Raw genomic sequence first — 9,626 nt, 5'->3', positions numbered from 1 at the left:
CATCTGATCAAGCCCTCTGTTGAAACCAGACCTTTCAAATGCATTATCAAGGGTCCTGTCAATCTGAATCTTGAACATTTTTAGTGAGGAAGATGTTCTCATGATGAAGATTTTTCTTCTTATATACAGGTGCAATTTCTTCTGGAGCAACTCATGCCCATCGTCTCTCTCTGTCACCATGCAATCTAACGAAGAGGCTACCTGTCTTCTCCATAGCTAACTTTTAGATGGTCAAAGACTGTGTTTAAATCCCCACTGAGCCTTCTCTTATCTAGGCTGAATAAATGCGGTCTCTTCAGCTGTTCTTCATGTTACTATCCATATCTCTAATTATCATACCTGAAACAATTGGGAAGGACAAAAGTGCAGGAATTACTGTAGTGTTTGTGTTGATGCTGTAGGTTTTTCTATATGGCAGAAGGATTTGAACACTTTATTGTTTTTTAACCCTGTCTTTCTGATGTGTTTAGCTTTGTGTCAGAGGTGACAGGAGTTTATGAAAACAGCTGTCCAGAGTCAACATGTTCTATTGATGCATCGAGTCTTTTAATCCCTTGGTTGCTTTCATGCATAAGCTCAGAACAGCTGTGCATTAATTGCATTTTTTCAGACTACCTGAAAGAAACATCAAAAGCACCAAAAACTTTTGTCTTTTTTACTTATAGCATCCACTTTGGAGAACTGGTTAGTAAAATTTAGCAGGGAAGTAAAAGATCAATTTAGAAAGGAAAAACATTGTTTGGGTTTTGCAAACCTTTCAGCCCAGATATGATAGGGATAAGGATAGGGATAGAATATCCTATATCATTGAAGTCACTATTGATGGTGTGTAATATGTCTTCTGCCTCCTGTGAGCAACCTTATATGAAATAGAAGAAAACTGCTTTTAAATGTGGTCATTAGTAGAGATATTTATGTGGTGTAGATACATGGCCCTGTACTTAGACTTAAAGATATAATAAAGCTACCATTCAACAAGGAGACAATGAAGTATGGGGACTGATGAACCTACTACAGTTTCAGCCATTAAGTTGTTTTTACCCTTATCATTCCTTATCATTGGGAGAAAAAAAAAAAAGAACAACAAAACACCACCAAACATCTTGTACTTAAGTGTTAACATTTTGTCCTTATCTTTTTTTATAAAATATAAGTGCTTTTTTTATTTGGTCTTGCCTAGTTTTACTTTACTGGTTAAGCATTCAGTAACTGTCACTGTCCTGGAAAAGGATGCACGTACTTAAAAGCACATGGGGCATGACATACCCATGTTAATAACTGCATATCTAAATAGGCAATGAGAGCCTCTGTACTTCTAAAAAGTGTTTCTTACTGGGTCTCTGAACTTGGCCTCTGCCTTAAGTCATCTGTATTACCAAGAAGAATAATCTGTTAGTGTGTAGCATAACTAAGTGATGCAATTCTGCGAGATGGCTTATCAAGGTGCAGGCAAGCTTCAAGCAGAGATGTGGCTTAGAGTGCAATTCTCCTTGCTTAGAAAAAGCTGTTATTTACCATGAAGGAGATGGAGGTTTTCCTGCCAGCAGCCCTAGTTCTTAGTGACAGTAGTACAGAAATAGGAACTAAGTCTGACTCACCACTAGTAAAACTCAGGCTATGCTCAATAGACCTGTGTCAGAGAGCTGTAACCACTTCCATGTGGACCTACATATTTTTAATACTATCCTGTGTACATACACATACATACATATGAATATATACACCAGTTTATCACATACTGGGAGTGCGCAGGCTGATCTGATGCATTTCACTTCTACTGTCTTGTAAGATAAGCTCAACAGTGTCCATGATGGGACCGTTCACTTTCTGCTGTAACAGTGTGCAAATAAAGTGTAAAACATTTATGAATATGTAATGTATAACATGAATGATCATTATATTAGTTAATGAATGTCTGCTAAGAGTACATGAATTTCTGCAGTCTAGTATTTGTCATAGGGCATGTAGAGTAAAAGAAAAAAAGTCTTTTTATGCTGTACTTATTTAGTAATTTAACCTATTTATTCTAATACGTAAGTGAATTAGAGATGCCTAATGCAGCTCTCGTGAAAAGCAATAACAACTAGCAAGGTCACTGCCACGACTTAATATAGTGTTCTCTTAATGTTGTTTATAGGTTATTTTGATGTTCTGAAGTATGTAAAGCTTTTGTTTCACTGCAAGTTACTTTTTTTTTTTAAAGGGCAGAAAATATGTTTAATTGTTCATGTACTATTCTGTGTATTTATTTGTTATTAATTTGACTATAAACAGGAGAAATTTGGAATCCACAAAATGTGTGGAGTGTCAAACTCTGTTTCTGTTTAATAGGAGTATATGGGCTTCACAGAAGAAGTCTGCACATTATCATCAAAACGTAGAACTCTGTGTCCACCTTCTGTTGTAAGGAGTCCATGATGAATTGGTTTTGAAACCAGTGGATTAGCATATTAGTTGTCAATCTCTCCTGCTGACATTCCCATGTGGAGATACCTTATGTGAGTAAGAAGTTTGACAATTGCGTAAGCTACCAGACGCTCATCAGCATTTAGATGAAAGCACAGCATTTTACCATAATATGAATGATGAATTTTGGCTTAACCTACGTTGATTTTTTAGGACCCTGCTGTCATTGAAGAGGAGCCCTATGCTATCATGTTAATATTTTCTGGGATAGTTTTTCTGAAATAGCAGGTGGCCACCAGTAAGGTGTGTTGACTTAGTTACATGAGTGTATATTTATGACTTTGAATTTATACTGTGTAAATGCTCTAACAAATAAGCATTAGGGTGTTTATTTGAGGTAAAATGATCTATCATATAAAGATAGGTATTGACAGCATTTATATTAGCAGAGTATGAAAGAATCCATGGCTCAATTCTGCTGTAACACATAGTTGACAAGATTTCTCTTGGCTTGAATAGTGACAAATGGCAACTTAACAGACATTCCTACACTGAAATAGATAGAGTGGTCCTTCATGATTTCATGTCTGTACCCAGGCAGAAGGGCTAAATAAATCTGAAGTGCATATTTGGTTCAGGAATAGGGATACATCAGTAAGTGTTGAAGTCTAGTAGATTTTTTTCAGATGCCCCAGCCAGAATAATTTGGCCGAGTACTTTCTGGAATTCTGATTTAGAGATTTTAGAAAATACTAATAAACGTTGAAAGCTATTATTCCTTTTCTCTTCCAACCATAGATGGTATTGTTTTTCCTCCACCAAATTTTCTGTGGAAAGGTTTATCCTGTCTTCAGAATCAAAACAACGTGTTTCATTTGGAGAGAGACAGCTTTAAGTGGACTTAAATAGGAAGTTTAAAATGAGGCCCTTGCTGTATCTTATCTATAGCATCATACATACAGTTCTGTCCTAACAAGTTTACAAATAAGGTTGAGGCAAGATAGCTCATGAATGTACATGTTGGCTCTGATTCAATCAACATAGTGTTTTTGCTGAGCAAAGAAGAGAAGAACTGTTTGGAATTTTTCCAACAGGATATCAACCACAAAATAAAAATTTCCTGGCATCATAGCGTAATTTAAGATTATATGCTACAGAAAGCTGTAAGTTCATATTGTTGTGGCAGATAATTAATTTACACCATTCTTTCTCAAATGTTAGAAGGATAAAATGTTAACGCTTTGTAAGGTTAAACAGCATTCTATACTTTCAAGTTCTGTCCTGGATTTCTCTACTCATGAAATTTCACAGTAGATCGAGTTATGGAATCTAGAATTACTCAGAAACAATCCAAGATCTTGCATCTTGATGCCTATGCTACTAAAATAATACACGACTGAAGCTCAGCTTATTTTCATCCCCTTGTTTTTGTGGGACTTCTGGTTCTAAGAATTCACAGACCATTTCCAAATCCTGGCCGCGGCATCCTTCTAGTATGCAGAGCCTTTCCTCCTCTCCGTCTGTCAGTCATAAATAGACTGCCACATTCAATCTCACTGTGAAGGATTGCATCTTCTATGAGCCTTTGCTGTTTTTCAAAGTTTTACTGTGTAGGTGCTCCATAAAACAACATGACTTTCCAATAATTGTCAGTAGATCCACACTGATATTTCAGGGTTGAAAGTCTACAAGCAGTAAGTGGATCAAAAGAAATCAGAGAAGAAAATATGATTAGTAAGAGGTCGCTATTATTGTAGGCAGCGTTGCATTCTTAGAAAGTAGTCCTATTAATGTAACATAATACAGCTTCACTGATGGAAGTTTTGTTACTGATTCTGGTGTGGAGCCAAAGTCTCATCTGAACCAAGTAATGCATCAGATTTGAATAATGTCTTTGCCAGTGTAATGGTTAATTGTAAAATTAATTTCTTGACTTGCTGTCAGTAGTCCAGATGTCGTTTTCACTGTGAGATTTTTGTGAGTAAATATGGAAGATTCCGTCCTTTATTGTTGTGGTCAAAAGGTAAGTGTTCCAGCCTGCTGTCCTCTGGGCAACATGATGAACCTAGTTTCAACTCAGTAATGAAAAGGAAATCTGAGCACCCTGATCTAGTAAAGCTTATAAACACTTGATTAGCTTGAAATGTGCTAGAGAGATCATTGATAAAGCAGGGCTAAAGCTGTCATGCTTTCCTGGATTTGAGGCAAGGAGCTTAAGACCTGTTCAGTTAGCATAGCCTCCATTTCACATATAAAGTTATGTTCATGTTTTTACACAAGTAAATCATTTTACAATGACCTATTAGGCAATCTTCTGTAACTGTAGTTAAGTACATAAAATTTTGCAAAAGAGTTTTTCTTAGTATCTGGACTTAATTGTTTGCTTGGTCTAACTTAGTGAATCAAGCAGGGATTGTAAATAATTCAAAGGCGAATTTGCATTTATGGAAAATTGGCAGGATGGGTGATTCAAAAACTGAGATACTTGTAGCTACTGATGTCAAAATCTACTGAACTATGTGGTGGTTAACTTTGCTGGTGGGTTTGATTATGTTAGTGATATTGTTACAAAAAACTCAGAGTTTGATTTCTTTTACTGAAGTCACAAGTGCAGTGGTTTCAATATTGCTAGCACTAAACATGGTAAGTGGTTAACACAGAAAAGAATATTTTAATAGGTGCTTTTGTGCACAGGTTCAGTGGAAGATGCATCTTTGCCTTTCATGTGTTACCTAAACAATGCAGGGTTATGTGTTTGGGGATTAAGGCAACAAGTTGTAAATAAGTAAAGCAGCAAAGTCAAAATGTTAAAAGATGCTAGAATGTTTTCTCTATCGCTTCAGTCTGACTCTGCACTTTTCTGCCTGTACTGCTGCTGAGGCACAGTGTTCTCAGTACATTGTTGTACCTTAGCAATGGCTCCCAACCCTCGGCGCTCCCTTAAAAGAAAACAGGAAGGAGATCTTAGTCTGGCATCCCTTCCTGTAAGTTTGTGAAAGTAAGTTGCAGAGTTTTGAGTGGGCTGGTAGAGAAGGTACTTGGTTTTGGACTTGACTGTGAGATTTGGACTTAACCTGTAGGTTATATATCCAAGTTGGCAGGAGAACATTTATTTTGGCTGAGCAGGGTTGGCTTTGTTTTCATAGCTGTTCCTGCTTTGCTTGACACTATTGACCTCTGCATTCAGTACTAATATTAGTATGGCACATTAACATGCTAAGAAAAAAGAAAATAGAACTTCTATTATGCAGTGCCGCCTTGTATCATTGTGCAGATCTGAAATTCATAAGTCTTAGTTAAGAAGATGGTCAGGGTGTGAAGAAACCTCTTCAGTTTCCTCTTTATGTTGACACGTGCATCCATCTTTAAATAAGTTACTGAAAACTATGTAGCGTATTGATCGGTACCCAGAAAGAAAGCAAGATGGCTGTGGTTCCTGAGTTCCAAGAGCCCTATCACAGCTGACATAGACTGTACGAAACTTCCTAGTTTTCTTGTGTGTACTTCAACCTCAAATGGCTTTCCAAATCTTAGCATTGTTTCTTGCTCTCCTCAGGCCTGAAGATGGTAGGGCAAGTCTGTTTAACAGTATTAACATGCTTGGTGTAGTGGAAGGGAGCAATATAACCCCAACAAATTTAGCAAGGGAAGAATTATCATACTGGTTTAATCTGCTAGTAATACAAAAGATACAGGAACCAGAGTTTGGAGAAACTCTAGGATCCAGGTGCCTCTGATTCCCCTCTCTTCCCTTCCCCTCCCTTCCCTTCTTTTTCTTCAGGCTGAAGTTGTTATTGAACTACTAATCAAGGCCATGCTTAAACACTGACCACGATCTCTTTGTTTTTGTTTTTGTATTGGTTAAGTTGAATGGCTTTGATAATTGGTAAGGTTTTATGTGATCTCCTGAATGCAGTGGATGTGCTGGTAGTGTTTCGAGAGATTCTGAAACAAACAAATCATTTGAAAAAAACCTTCACACTTTTTTTTTTTTGTTTTGTTATTTCAGGTGGCCTGGGTGTGTTGCTCATAGAATTGTTAGGGTTCTTCTAAGACTGCTTCAGAGGTATAAGGTTTCAGGATTGAACCGTTTACATGGGAGTAAGGTGACTAAACTTCAACATTATGCCTTTTAAAACTATTGAAAAGTGGACTTATACCTTTAAACTTACCCATAAACCTGTGATACTTTTAAAGCATAATTGCGTATAACAGTTATTTGATCTAGTCAGTTAAAACGTTGATCTATTTCATGTCTAGTTCTATATATGAAAGATGATTTATTGTTAATTTACTTTCCTTACTAATAAATTTACAGTATTTGATCTCCCTCAGGCCTTGCTGTCGAAATCTGTATTTTTCATTTTTAGTTTTTATAAGATAACTTACAAGTAGTAATGATTCTAGAGCCACTGGCCTAGAAGATAAGATATAGGAGTTTCAAGTCTTTGATCCATGAACTTTTACTTATATATGCAAACTGAAGTACTTCCAGCAGAAGGGATTAAATATCTCCAGGTAATCTATTGTCATTTGCTCCACTAGGTCACTCACCTGAATATACAGGGAAGAAAGAAACAGAAATCACTGATACTCATGGTAAGTGCTGACTATTGGGAAATAATGTGCTTTGATTTTTTTTTTCAGAAGTTTAGTGAAAAATCTTTTAATTATCTTATATTCTGTTTATAGTAACCGACACAAACTGTTTTATGTCGCAAGTTTGATGTTGAGCGAACAATCTTTTTGGCTTTTTACCTTGGTAAGGACAGTTTTAGTTTGGGTTTGGACACAGTTTGAATGGTATCTTGGGGAGAGGGAAAATGTAGTTCCTTAACTGATGCTAAAAGCCTAATTATTCTTACAGTTCTGTTCTTTAGCATCTATGTTACTGTTAAGGTTTTGCTGCATACAGTTGTTTGGCAGAGTAGACATGCATGGATGGTGACTGATGTTTGTGCACTGCAAATTTTATTTCCCAGTGTGATCAACCTAGAGGCTAGCTGGGAAGAGTACTAGATTTACTTAGCATTTTGACTTTATTTGTAATACAAGTATTGCAATAGTGTGCTACTTTTTCCTTTTAATTTTGCGTATATTCAATGGTAAGTTATATCTAAGTTCTATATAAAAAGGATTTGCTGTCTAGACTTTCTAGTCAAAATCACTGGTAAATAAAAGACACGCCTCACAAGTTCATGATATGATCTACAAAGTGTATCCAGGGGTTTGTTTTCCTCTTTCTTCTAGTGCTATGAAGCACTTTTGTTCTGTTTTATCTTGGGACTTGTTTTAAGAGTAGAAACATGTATGAAATTATATTTTTATTTGCATAAGGATTTCAAATGCACTTCTTCGGAGTCTTATTATATATAATATGTGTATTTTTATATCTATGAAAAACATTTGGCTAAGTTTTAGTGTCACTTCAGTTTCTTAACTCAAAAGGGAAGCAAAATGAATAATCATAAGCTTTTGAATCATGATCTCAAAAAATAATTCTTGTCTACCTCAGTATAGCTTGTGGAGTTCCAAAGAATACTCTTTAATTAACACTGAGACAGTATAGTGGCTAAAGAATGCTGTCTTGAGATGAAATTAAAGAACTTGATTTAAACCTCCTGAGTTATATATCTAACTGCCTCTGACTATTTGTTAGATCTAGGACAAGCTAAGTAACTTCTCTCTGCCAATGTTAGAGCATGTCTGAAAGCTAGTAGCTTTCATAAATAAACGCTTTTGATTGCCATGTAAAAACACACATGAAACAGGATGTAGCAGGCTCAGTTACACTGAATAGCTGAGTGATAAGGGAGGACTGCCATTGTCTGGCTTTTCTTGTAATGGCTAGCATAGACAGTATTGCTTTTACTACACTGATGATCCACTGCTATAAGAGGCAGTGTCTCAAACACATGCAATTAAATATTATCTGGAAACAAGATCACTATGTTTTCCACCACTTTGTTTTAATTTTGTTTCTATCTTTGCTGCCACGTTGTTGTTCTTGATTATGAGTTTGAAAGACATGCTCTGCCAGGCAGCTAAATGTACTTTGGCAATATGAACTTTTAAAAAGCTAAAAACTATAAGAAAAGATTACTGTAGAGCATAAACCAAACACAAACAATGTTTGGAACTAACATTGTACACCAAAAAGTTCTTGCCAAAAAAAAAAAAAAAGTTTTGGCAATAGAGGAACCTATAACCAATTGTAAATCCAATACTGCTCTCATACGTAGTATGTACAGAGCAGCTATTGCTTCATAAACATTTTCCTCTCTCTTAGTTAGCAGTTAAGGAACAGGTTAACTTTTCTACACTGTAAGTCCACCCCAAGCCCCTTTGGTAGTTTTTTAGGGGAAGAAAAAATAAAAACCACAAGGCAAAAAAGAAACAACCATTCAACCAATCCCATATGAAAGCTTGACTCACTGCAGCCTGAGGCATAGTGCAGAATCCAGCTTTTTGGAAAGACAAGTTCTTCCAGTTGCTGGAGAAGGGAGTGGAGGGATGAGAGCCTGTGTCATGGATTTCAAATGCAACATGATTTGCAATGTGAAGAATTGGTTGCTGTGTACTTTCAAGACTGGTTTTAAGTGTTGTGTTTTTTTTTCTTAAGTGAACAACTTTTGATATGCCCGAAAGAAGGTGAATTTTGAGAAGCTGCTGATCTGTTTAAATCAAAATCTTTCCTCAAATTTGTCTCAAATAATTTGAGGCAAAATTAAAACAAAAGTCAAGTGCCTTGGGTTTCATCTCACCTAACTTTAGACACCTACCTTGTAAACTATTCCCACTATGTTCCTTTATATCAATGAACATATATTGGCATGCTCAGGGTGCAGTTACATATCTTTTAGAAAGACAACTTGTGCGCTAGAATTTCATGCTTCTTTCCATTGTATATACTGACTGTCTGTGATGACAATATCTACAGTGCAGGTCTCTGTTAGGTCGGGTTTACCATATGCCATTTGTTCACAACTTCTGCAGCATTTGCTGTGTCTTGAAATAAACTGTATCTACCATTATTGTTACTGTCACAACATTATTTTGAGACTTATATTGGATATTTTTCATTACAATCCTAGTTTGAATTATAATTTCACTTTCATTAAAAAATACCTCCAAGTACTATGAAAACAGAGGAATCATGCTTTTTGCACTTCTTAAGTGCACAGCCATGCCAGTCAGTCCAAATTAAATTTCTGTTTGCT

At 36.1% G+C, this 9,626-nt stretch overlaps 1 long non-coding RNA gene across 1 annotated transcript in view; it reads left to right on the top strand.

The window, feature by feature from the left end:
- The first annotated feature begins 5,685 nt into the window (after positions 1–5,685).
- Positions 5,686–9,626, top strand: part of LOC121070358 — an 88,729-nt gene continuing 84,788 nt past the window's right edge. The window contains exons 1-2 of the long non-coding RNA XR_005820022.1: positions 5,686–6,512; positions 6,952–7,005. This is a non-coding gene — a long non-coding RNA (uncharacterized LOC121070358). The remainder of the gene's footprint in view (positions 6,513–6,951; positions 7,006–9,626) is intronic.

The sequence above is a fragment of the Cygnus olor genome, chromosome 5 (genome assembly GCF_009769625.2).
Source record: "Cygnus olor isolate bCygOlo1 chromosome 5, bCygOlo1.pri.v2, whole genome shotgun sequence".
Taxonomy (NCBI): Eukaryota; Metazoa; Chordata; class Aves; order Anseriformes; family Anatidae; genus Cygnus; species Cygnus olor.
Note: the sequence above shows the minus strand (reverse complement) of the source record. Positions and strands in the feature narration are given on the sequence as shown.